Source organism: Anguilla anguilla, chromosome 16 (genome assembly GCF_013347855.1).
Source record: "Anguilla anguilla isolate fAngAng1 chromosome 16, fAngAng1.pri, whole genome shotgun sequence".
NCBI lineage: Eukaryota > Metazoa > Chordata > Actinopteri > Anguilliformes > Anguillidae > Anguilla > Anguilla anguilla.
In genome coordinates this window covers 12,215,785-12,226,130 of record NC_049216.1, presented here as the reverse complement: position 1 = coordinate 12,226,130, position 10,346 = coordinate 12,215,785, and the positions used below count along the sequence as shown (strand labels likewise).

The following is a 10,346-nucleotide window of genomic DNA, read 5'->3' as shown; positions in this document are numbered from 1 at the left end:
TTTCATGTGATTGCGTCCAGTTGACATTTTCTGTTAACATGTGAATATTTCAAGTCACTTGTGAAAATGTTAAATCCATATGTGAAATAGCAATATTCACATGTGAAAAACAAATATCAGGTGATTTTTAAAATCAGGGTCATCTCATTATCTCTCCGCGCAGTGAAGCATCTCAACCATCACCAATGCATGGCCCCCACCTGAGAGGTGACGACGGCAGCCATTTTGTGTCAGAACGCTTACTGCATATCAGCTGAGTCACAGTGAGGGACGTGTGCAGCGGGCGGCCACAGGCCCTGTACCGTAGACTGCAGGGCCTTCTGAAGGATGCTATTGTCCATTCACAGGATCTTAGTGGGTGAAAGTGCACAGACAAGGAGAAATGGCACGCGAGTGAGCAGGGGGGGCGTGGGGTTAGGCCACAGGAAATGAAGCGGTTTGGGTCTGCGGGCGTATGCACCAGACCGCAGACCAAATGAAGGTAAATAAGCCACAGTGTATGAAAAACACTGCACATTTATTAACCTCCAAATACCCTACACTCTAAGTGCAGGTAAGTGTACACTTCATTATGTGCTGCCAGGTGTGCTATCTGTGCCTGCACAGATGTACGCCTAGTGTGTACCCTGCACACGTTTTATGCATGGAGGCATTGTGTGCTTATGCACAAGCACACAAACGTGAGCGCATGCGTGCGCATAAAAATGCTGAAGAACCGAACGGAGTGACAGATGGAAAGAGCGGTGCGAGCTCCGAGCGGCTCTCGGTCCTGCTTCCTCTCCGCGCTGAAAGCAGGAAGGCGGCGCGTCGGGGCGGTGCTCGCCGCGTCCCCGCGCCGTCCGTTTAAAACGGGGCCCGCAGGGGACGGGGCTCAGCGGGGGAGGACCGCGCGGATAAATCTTCATGTGTCGCCGGGGCCGAGCGTGTCGCCAGACTCGCGCAGCTGAAGGCACCGGAGCCGAGCTGGGAGATCCCGCACGGCAAATTGGACAGCAAACACCCCGCTGGGGTCAGCGCTGCGATCTGGCCCCCGCTCGGCCCCTCCCGCTCCCCCAACAGATGTTGCCATGGTAACTCTTTGTGACCATCAAAACTGAATCCCCTTTTTTAAAACCTACTTTTTTTTTTTACTTAGGCTTTAATTATAATAACTCAGGAACTCAAATTTAATACTGTAAAAATATGACTTGGCAAATTTGATAGAGTTGGAATTTTCTAATTGTCCAAGGTAATTTCTGCCCTGATAAGCTTCTGGATTTTCACAAGGAAACCAAGAATAAAGTAATGACCTTCAAGAACACTCACAGCTTCAAAAGTCACCTTTTAAAATAGAAATAAATGCTTTAGAAAAATACAGAAACTTTTCCTGTACTACATGCAGTTTGAATGCTGTTGGTTTGTACAATTTATTTGTATTTACCTGCAGGACATAAACTGATTAGCCAGGTGGTGGAAAACTCATTTATTACTGTTGGGCAACAGAATACAGCAAGTTAAATTAAATTAGCCGCTAATGGATCATTTTGTATTTAATCAATCATGTTGCAGGAATGGCATTAAATGCAGCCAATAGGGATGCTTTATTCTTCAGGTTATTATCGCAGTAGGAACATTTAAAAAGCGCTCGTGAAATTGCCTTCCACAGGACTCGCATAGGAAATGCGGGCAAAAAAAAGAAAAAACCCTGGATGATTTCCAGAACATGAACAGACCAATTAGCGTCTCATTTTCCAATGAAAACTGGGGAAAGTGTGGAATGTGCAGAGCCCGTGTTTGCGGCAGCTGCTCTTCATTAACAGGTGGGAGAGATTACAGCACAGGGAGCGCGGCACTGCAGAGGGACGTGCGCGGCTGGTTTGTTTTAGAGCCGCGAACATTCGCCGTTCCGATTGGCTGCTTCGAGCAAGCAGACCAATGATGGTTGAATGATCCATCACGCAGCTATGCGTACTTGCTTATGCACGGAGAGACATGTTCAAACCTACCGTCTTTAGAAGTCTTTATTCAAACATAGAAAATTAAAACCAACTTTAAACTGATCCCCCACTTGATTTCACCTTTTCATTTACCATGTAACAATAAGAATCTTTTGTCATCTACTTAAAGCACTCCATTGATTGCCTGCTCTCTTGAGAGAAGAAATGACCATTACTAGAAGATTATGAAGCAATCTTTACATGAGACATGGTCATTGTTGTTTTTATTGCAACACAATCTTGGATCTCAAGCTAATCCTTATGAATCATTCATTTTCTGGAATGTAGCACATAGTGGCCCGCAAGTAATATAAATGTGTGTGTGAGAGAGAGGGAGAGAGGTAAAGGGGGAGAAATCCTTCCAATATGGGGACTGATGTCATATTTATCACCTTGCAATGAAGCAGCCGTACAGGTATGCAGACTTGAGGCTCCCTGTTTAAACAATCACTAGGCAGTGCTGCAGGGATTAATTTAACACAGGCTTAAGGTGTCATTATTCTTTTAGTTTGAATAAAGTGAAACAAATCTCCCTTTCCCTCCCTTGGCTCAGATTTCGCTAAAACGGTGCACAGTGTCTGTTCCACTGCCGATCACAAACCCCAGCGAGAATTGGAGGATTAAGAAGAATCTTTAAACTCCAACTTTAAAAGAGGCTGTTGTGACTTGAGATATAAAATTGAAATATCAAAAAAGACTTACAGAATTTCATAGTAATAGCATATTGTTCCCCTTTTTTTGACCGAAGCGCTATGAAATGGGCTTCAATTGGCTTTCTGCTTGACAGGTGTTTAAGGCTGCCACCTTAAGAGCCCATTACTCCACACTCAACCTCTTTCTCACCCTCACAGAATAGTCATTTAAAGAGAGTTTGCTTTCTGGATAGTTTTTGAAAATATCTTTTCAGTTTTAGTATAGTTTCCAGCAAGTCCTGAAAGTTTTTCTGTGCACTGAATGATATTTTCAATACTTGGAGAAGCATCTGGCTTCGACCTTGTATTGGGACATTTTTGAGTCGGTGGTTAAAAGCAAGAAAAAGCACTTCATGTAATTCTAAAGCAGCAAGTACAGTAATGCTATACCTCCAGAGAAACTACAGACACTTCCATAAATATCAAAAACATCATCACACCTTCATCACATACAAAACCTGCCTGGGTCAAATGGAAACATGCACAAAAACAGAAATTCCATTAAAAGCTCCATTAAGTGATGGGGGTGGGGGCAGTTAGAGCTTCAGAACAACAAGCAGGAAGAGACAGCCCAGATACGCACAGACAGAAGACAACCCCCACACACTATGTGCAGCTCCTTTTCAGAAGCTTACAAAAGAAAGATCCTCAAGAAATAAAAAAATAAAAAAGCAGGAATACACACCCTTTCCTCAGAATGGGGGCCATTACAGGCTGTCAGGGTTTTTTATAGCACGATAAGGTGGGAGAAAGAGAAAGAAGAAATAGCACTGACTTTCGGAAATAAACTGCATTATTTTGGACAGAATGGCTGTACAGATGGTCACACGGGCTGTAGCTCTGTACTGTCATCTGAAATAAAGAAGGACTGATTGTGCCATAGTGGTTGTCAGCTGGTTTGGTGTCAGAGAAACTGTGCTCTAGCACACCCCCCCCCCCCCCCCCCCCCACTCCCACCCCATAACATTGTCTTCAGGACTTTGGAAGGGGCTAAAAAGTGACAGACCATTCCAAGGGACATTCCAGCTCACTCTTGTCAAAATGTGCCCTCATAAAAAAACGCTGAATTAGTTGATATTGACATTCAGTTTTGAGATCAAAAGGCTGGTTTGGTTAAAATGAACACTTAGGACACTTAAGTTAAAAAGCAGCTGGTTTGGTCAAAACAGATGTACAGCTTTGGGATTTAAGGGCTGGGTTGGTTGAAACAGACATACACAGTTGAGTATAAAAAAGACTATTTAATTCAAACAGATCTGAAGGTATGGGATTAAAATGTTGGCTTGGTTTAGACCTGTAGTCCTCAACCCTGGCCACAGAGAGCCACGAGGTAGGCTGGCTGTTGCTTTTGTTTTCAGTGGTTGTGCTATTTAACTAACCTGTAAATTACACAACCATTTCAGACCCAATAAACCAGGTGAGCTAACTAATGGCTTCAACCGAGAGGAGAAAAGCCAGCCCATTCTCAGTCTCTCTAGGACAAGCACTCGAGACTCCTGGTTTACACGCACAGAACTGTTTGGGAATGAAAGCAGGTTGGATAGTGGCGGTGGCGAAGCGGAGGCTGTTATCGGAGGGAAGGAGCGCCAGTGGATGTGTTTCAGATTAATGAACGGCAGCCTGCTCAGCCATCGCTCTTCCTGCGGGCAGTATGACACTGCTAAATGAACCCTCTCACTATCGCGCCACAGACAGGCTGGAATTACTTAGTCAAAGCGCGCCGTTTTGGATTTGAGGAGATATGGGGCAGGACAGAGATAAAACAACTTCAATAAATTATTGTCGGTCCTTGAAATGAAAATTCTCTGTGTATACTTGCATGCATATACGAGTCAAGTGCTCATGCATGCACACACACACACACAACATACAAACATAAGAATATGTGCATATGAACATATTTATGCCATGATCTGATATTTAATTGAATGTTGCAACTTCATGTGGTGGGGAAAATATCTACCTCATTACTATCCCTATCGCTACGCTTTATAACGGCTTTATTAATCTTGCACAAATTGCAACCTTGCTTTTCTCTTCACAGTTCAATTCAAATCTATTCATTGAAACCAACTAAAGGACAGTTGGTAAGGTACATATTTATAAATATATTATATTATATCAAATATATATATTATATCGAAATTTGGAATTTTTTAAAGTTTATGTGTAATACCCCTGAACATGCAGATAGACACTGAGAAATCCCATGGTGAACCTTAGTGGACAACTTCACGCTACATTTAATGAGACACTATGAAATAATAACACTTTATGCTGAATCTTAAATCTTTTCCTCTGCATTGCCGAGGCAGCGACTTAACATCAGTGACTATACAGGCGGCCGGGCAAAAGAAAAACATTGATTTTCCCTATGCACCTGCGGAGCAGAGCTCTAAAAGCAGCAGGAGAGGCTCCGTCCACACCCCTCACGTCCCGAGAAGCCGGGTTCCCACCTGGAGCTCTCAGGGCTCCGAGGCCAGACCGCCACAGGAATTTCGGGCCCAGCCGGTCTGCTCCAGGGCCCTCCGGCGAGTTGCAAGCGCCCGTCAGTCAACACGAAAAAGGCCAGAGAGGCCGGATCACAGCCCGGTGCCGTCGCTTCGCGCCCGGCCTCCAGGTTTGTTCGGGTCACGGTCGGGGGCAGGCGGAGGTGGCGCTCCCCAGACCTCCCGCTCGCCTGGCGGCGAGCCCCCTGGGGGAGCCGGGCGCTAACAGCACGCCCGTTTAAGTCACAAGCGACCGAGGGACACTCAGCAGACTGGGGTCCTGGGACCTTGGCTGAGATTCAATCAGCATCTGTCCTTAACGTGCAGTCAGCAATATTTTTCCTTCACATAGTTTGGCGAGTTCAGCAGTCACTAAAACTCTTCAAGCTGAGTTTGTGAGGGGGATCAAAGTGTAAGTCAAAGTTAAAGACCAATTTTGAATGAATACGAATGAGAGGTTTCATGTCTTCATCTGATTACTCAGAAGTGAAAGAGATTTCATAACAAAATTATTTACATTTTCATGTATATAACTAACCCTTAATGTGTATTAAAGTTTACTGTAGATTTTGTGGATTAAAGTAGTCCTACAATTGCCCACTTTAATCCACAAAAGGAGGGATCTGAAGGGCAATCTGGCGACTTCATTCTCAGAAGAGCTGGCAGCCGGGTGTGGGAATGACAAACACCTGGAGGAGAGATCTCGCTCTCTGGCCCTCTATAAATGCCAATTCACAGGGGAAAGAATGTCTGTCTGTCTGGAGAGGGGTTGTGTTTTTTCACATCTACATGCTCACAAATGTCTGGTGGAATTCGGCAACGGTATGGGCCAGATGTGCAGTCAAAATTGTAACGTATTTGTTATTGTGCGTTTTTACAATGACGGTCGGACTGCATAGTGCAAGGTCAGTTTCCCACAGGGAATTGAAAAAAAAAAAAAACAGAATATCCAGCCAAAAGGGGGAATAACTGGAAAAATGATTATCTGACCCCCCAACCTAAGAATGTCCTGTCGTGTCATTTTATTTTGAGGAGAATTCCTACGGATCATGTACACCGCTGTCTCTGTCCAACGCAGTATAGAGAGCGAAGAGGCAGTGAAATTTAACACTCGACTCTGAACATTATCTATTGACGTTCCTTTGTTAAAGGATTACGTGACAGCGTGTAATTTGTGTGAGAAATTAGACAAACAATAGCCAACTACAGAGGATAGTATTACTGTCTGATAATGGACTCTGCTGTGTAAGGACTCTAATGTTGGCTGCCAGGGAGCTCTTTGATATAATTTGTGAGTCATACGTTCTTTCATTTCTATTGTGTTACTGTGTAGCCGCATGGCATTCAGAATTCAATACATAAAATCACTCTGCAAAATGTGAATACATTTACCAGGCCTACCTGCATGCAATAGATGCTGGAAAAAACCTCAAAACAAAAAATTAAAGCAATTAAACCCAAAGGCAAAGCATAAGGGGGGCTTTCGTGGAGATGCGCAGAGGGTCTCACTACAGAAGACAGCGCCTCCTACTTGCTCAGTGGTAGCAGTCCTCTCAAATGCAAACAACAATGGACAGAGTGAGAGCAAGTAAGATAGAAAAATAGAGACAGAGCAAGGCTGTCAGTCTCATCTTCTTTTTTAGAGTAGGCCGGGCATTAGGTGCCCAGACACTTTACACAGTAAAACAGATCAATCCAGGTTGTGTACCGATGTGAAAGGGCCTTTAGTTCCTCTGCCCTGGTCTTTAATCAAGTACTCATTGAATCAATACAGTCTGTCTCTAATTACTTTCTTATTAAAAATTCCTTTTAAACATTCCTCCGGGGTAAAAAAAAAAAAAAAACTAAATACATTTGAAATTTCAAAGATCAATTTAAATACTCTACACAAAAAAAAAGTATTTTTCATTGGACTACAAACTGGTGCCAGGATCTAGTGAAACAACAGCATTAGCCACACCATCGATCGTGCCCCCACAAGGAACAATTAATTACCTTTATGCCTGTCTGGCATCTGACTAAGCGCCCACACTGTCACACACCACTTTACAAAATAATTAAGATCTCGCACTGTCATAATTATTCAGTAAAGCACTCTGTCAAAAAGGCTGTGGAGGGATGAGCAGCCACTTGAAGCCCAGAGCTAATCTGAACCCAGCTCAAATGTGAGGGAAAACACAGGTCATTACAACAGAATCATCCGCGATGCCATTTTAAAAACGACAGACTTTCAGAGATTGCACCGTATTCGCAGAGAAGCATTCGTTTGCATGCTAATATGTGGGTGCTGAAACGCGCTGTTATATAGCTACACGTAAGTTGAGCCCCTTTGATATAATTTTAAAGACAACATAGGATCACGGATATATTAATAAGATAACAATTGGCCTTGTGCAGTAATCTTACAAGACATGTGGAATATCAGTCTCCGTCAGCCATCATGAAGCACTATGTGATTATAACGGTTTCATAACAGAGGCAATTCCATGCTCAGTACCTGGTTATGCATGCTTTGTGCATGGCACCTTTTGTATTTTCATTTAAATCTTTGTTAAGGCTCATGTTGTCAGTATTGTTTAGGAGTATTTGTACTTGGGTGCCATGCTGGTGCAGTGGGAAATGCTGTTGCCTCACAGCAATGGGCTCCAGCCCCCACCCTCCGCCCTCCACGACCCTGACAAGGAGCAAGCGGTTTAGAAAATGGATGAAGTATTTGCATTGCAGTTCAAATTTTCTTCATTATACTGGTATGTATCTTCTTCTTCTTGTTCTTCTTCATTATTATTATTATTATTATTATTATTATTATTATTATTATAAATGAAGGCTTTTTAAAGTTATGAAAGCATGACTATTGTTTGTTTAGACCAGTCCCCACTGAAGAAATCTGAATTTATGCAGGAAGCGTAGACGCTCTAGCACCTTCTTAAAAAGATTGGTATGACTTATAGATGAGGCAGCAGGGGCCTCTTCTTCAGCGAGTCCCGGGGGGCTGCGGATGCCGCCCCCCGCGCGCGTTCTGGAAGGAGGACGTCCCGCTGAGAGACAGAGGAGAGCCCGGGAGCCAGGCTGATCAGCATGCGACTCGCGGGGGCCTCTCACGGCTCCTTTCAGCACCGCCTTTCAGGAGCGGGGCGGTCCCCAGCGGCCTCCGAGGGGCTTCCTGAAAGGCGTGGCGGGACCTCGGTCGCTCAGGGAGGGGTATTTCGTCCTCCGGTTGCGTCAGCATTCGATTACTTCCTTATCACAATGCCGCAGAGCGGGCCTTCTTTGTCTCGACCGGTCCTGTGGGTAACGTCAGTAAAGCCCTGTGGCTAATCCTGCCGACAACTTTTTTCATTCTGTCTTTCTTTACTGGAATGCTGCTTTCAGGATCGCTGGATGGATTCACACACACACGTTTTATCTTGGAGAGTGATGGGGAAAAAGCTTGAGTCCCTTGTTTTTTGGTACGGTGTGAAGACAAGTTGCTAGTCACCACTCGGCTGGAATGCTGTGTATTTCTCCGCGTTGTCTTGTGCCAGAGTGAATAACAAAATGGCTTCAAACTGACCCATGTCCCCAACCCCCTTAAGGATGACAGGTGCCAGCAGAACATTGCCTGTACCTGTAAGATTTCTGTGTATAAGAACTTGGGCATATGCTGTACATTTGCTGGTGGGGGATTATAATTCAAAAGACATGGGGTATTTGGTAATGCACAACATTTCCCTCTCCATTCTCCCATAAAAAATGTGATGCCGTTCTGGAAACCTGAAATTCACCAGGGAATGTACTCCCATTAAAAAGCAATCTAATTCTTATTTCCTGCCTGTAGGAAAGTAAGGTCCCCTGTATTTGGATTACATTTATTTTTAAAGGTAGAAGACTAATTATGAATTCAATCTAAAATGAATAGCATTATGAACGGTTAAAATGACATCCAAAGAGTGGTAACTGTATCACAAGATTAAAGCCCTACATAGAAAGGGGCAGTTTACCCTCACCCAAAAGCACCACCCTTTCAACACACAGGCATTTATAATTATGCACACTGCCGAAGTGTCAGCAGGAATGGATTTCAAGCCCCTCAGAGACAAGAGTGGCTTTGAACAGCAAAAAATGGCATCAGTCACCTGATCACAGACAGCTCAAAAGTGGACTAGGCGACTGAGTTCCAAACACGCTTGCTTAATTTGATGTATACGTAGCCTCCGATCCCTTCAATATTCTGCTGCACATTTTAATGGATTTCAATTTCCATTTTTGTTTTGACCCATTAGTCAGCTGGGAGGCATGCTTAAACATGTTCCTTTGCTTAAAAAGCACTGTTATATAAATGAAGATCCGCACAGAATTTGAAATAGCTGTTCATAATCACTTTTAAAGACCTCAAGCTACTTTCCTAAATTATACTGAAATCTGTATGCAGTAGAGAATCTCTCATTTAAAAAAATCAGTGTCAAAATCAGATTCATGTGGCTCATGGTAACTCATCAAAGTGTCTGATGATATGATATATGATGATTATTTATATTTGTCTTTAAGATTTTATGCTGTTTAATTTCTTGGGGTGTCATAACTGTGGCATTAAATTCATTTTTCATTTGAATTTTCGTAGATGAAATTGCTGGTAAGTTTGGTGGAATCCACAAACAAGTATGTTCAGTTATATCAGAAAACATCTGCCATTTCAAAATGTGATCACATTTTCTAGAGCAAAGAGGAGGTGGGATAATATACTGTGTAGGTAATAGAACAGGCTCATTGTGTAGAAAAAAAGCATAATGCTTTGTTTCCAATGACAACACTGTACAATGACATTAAAATGCATTGCATTTCAAACAAATGAGGAGATTGCGAACAATTGAGACCAAGAAAATCTATAAGACTGAAAACTGAGACCACAGGGACACAAAACCGTTTTGCACCATGAACGGTTAATAAAGGTTTGTTCGTCTCACTGACCCGGTAAAGGAAGCCATTAAGGGCAATGCCTGACTTCTCTTTTATGAGAAGAGTGGGAGAAAGAACACAAATGAATCCCAAGCAATGACTGATCAAAGAGGCTTCAAGCCATTACCCACAATGCATCTGAAGTATGTTTCATTCACAGACATGCTCCTGTGGGCTCTTCTTTTTCATAAAGATAAATCTGGCCAATTTATATTGGGAATACATGCATTGGAACTTTCTATTCGATTATTTCT

The 10,346-nt window shown here is 43.2% G+C and overlaps 1 long non-coding RNA gene across 1 annotated transcript; it reads left to right on the top strand.

The window, feature by feature from the left end:
- Window positions 1–7,552: 7,552 nt before the first annotated feature.
- LOC118215722 lies at window positions 7,553–8,986 on the top strand. The gene is made up of 2 exons (XR_004762879.1): window positions 7,553–7,904; window positions 8,109–8,986. It is a non-coding gene; the product is annotated as an uncharacterized LOC118215722 (long non-coding RNA).
- Window positions 8,987–10,346: the final 1,360 nt, after the last annotated feature.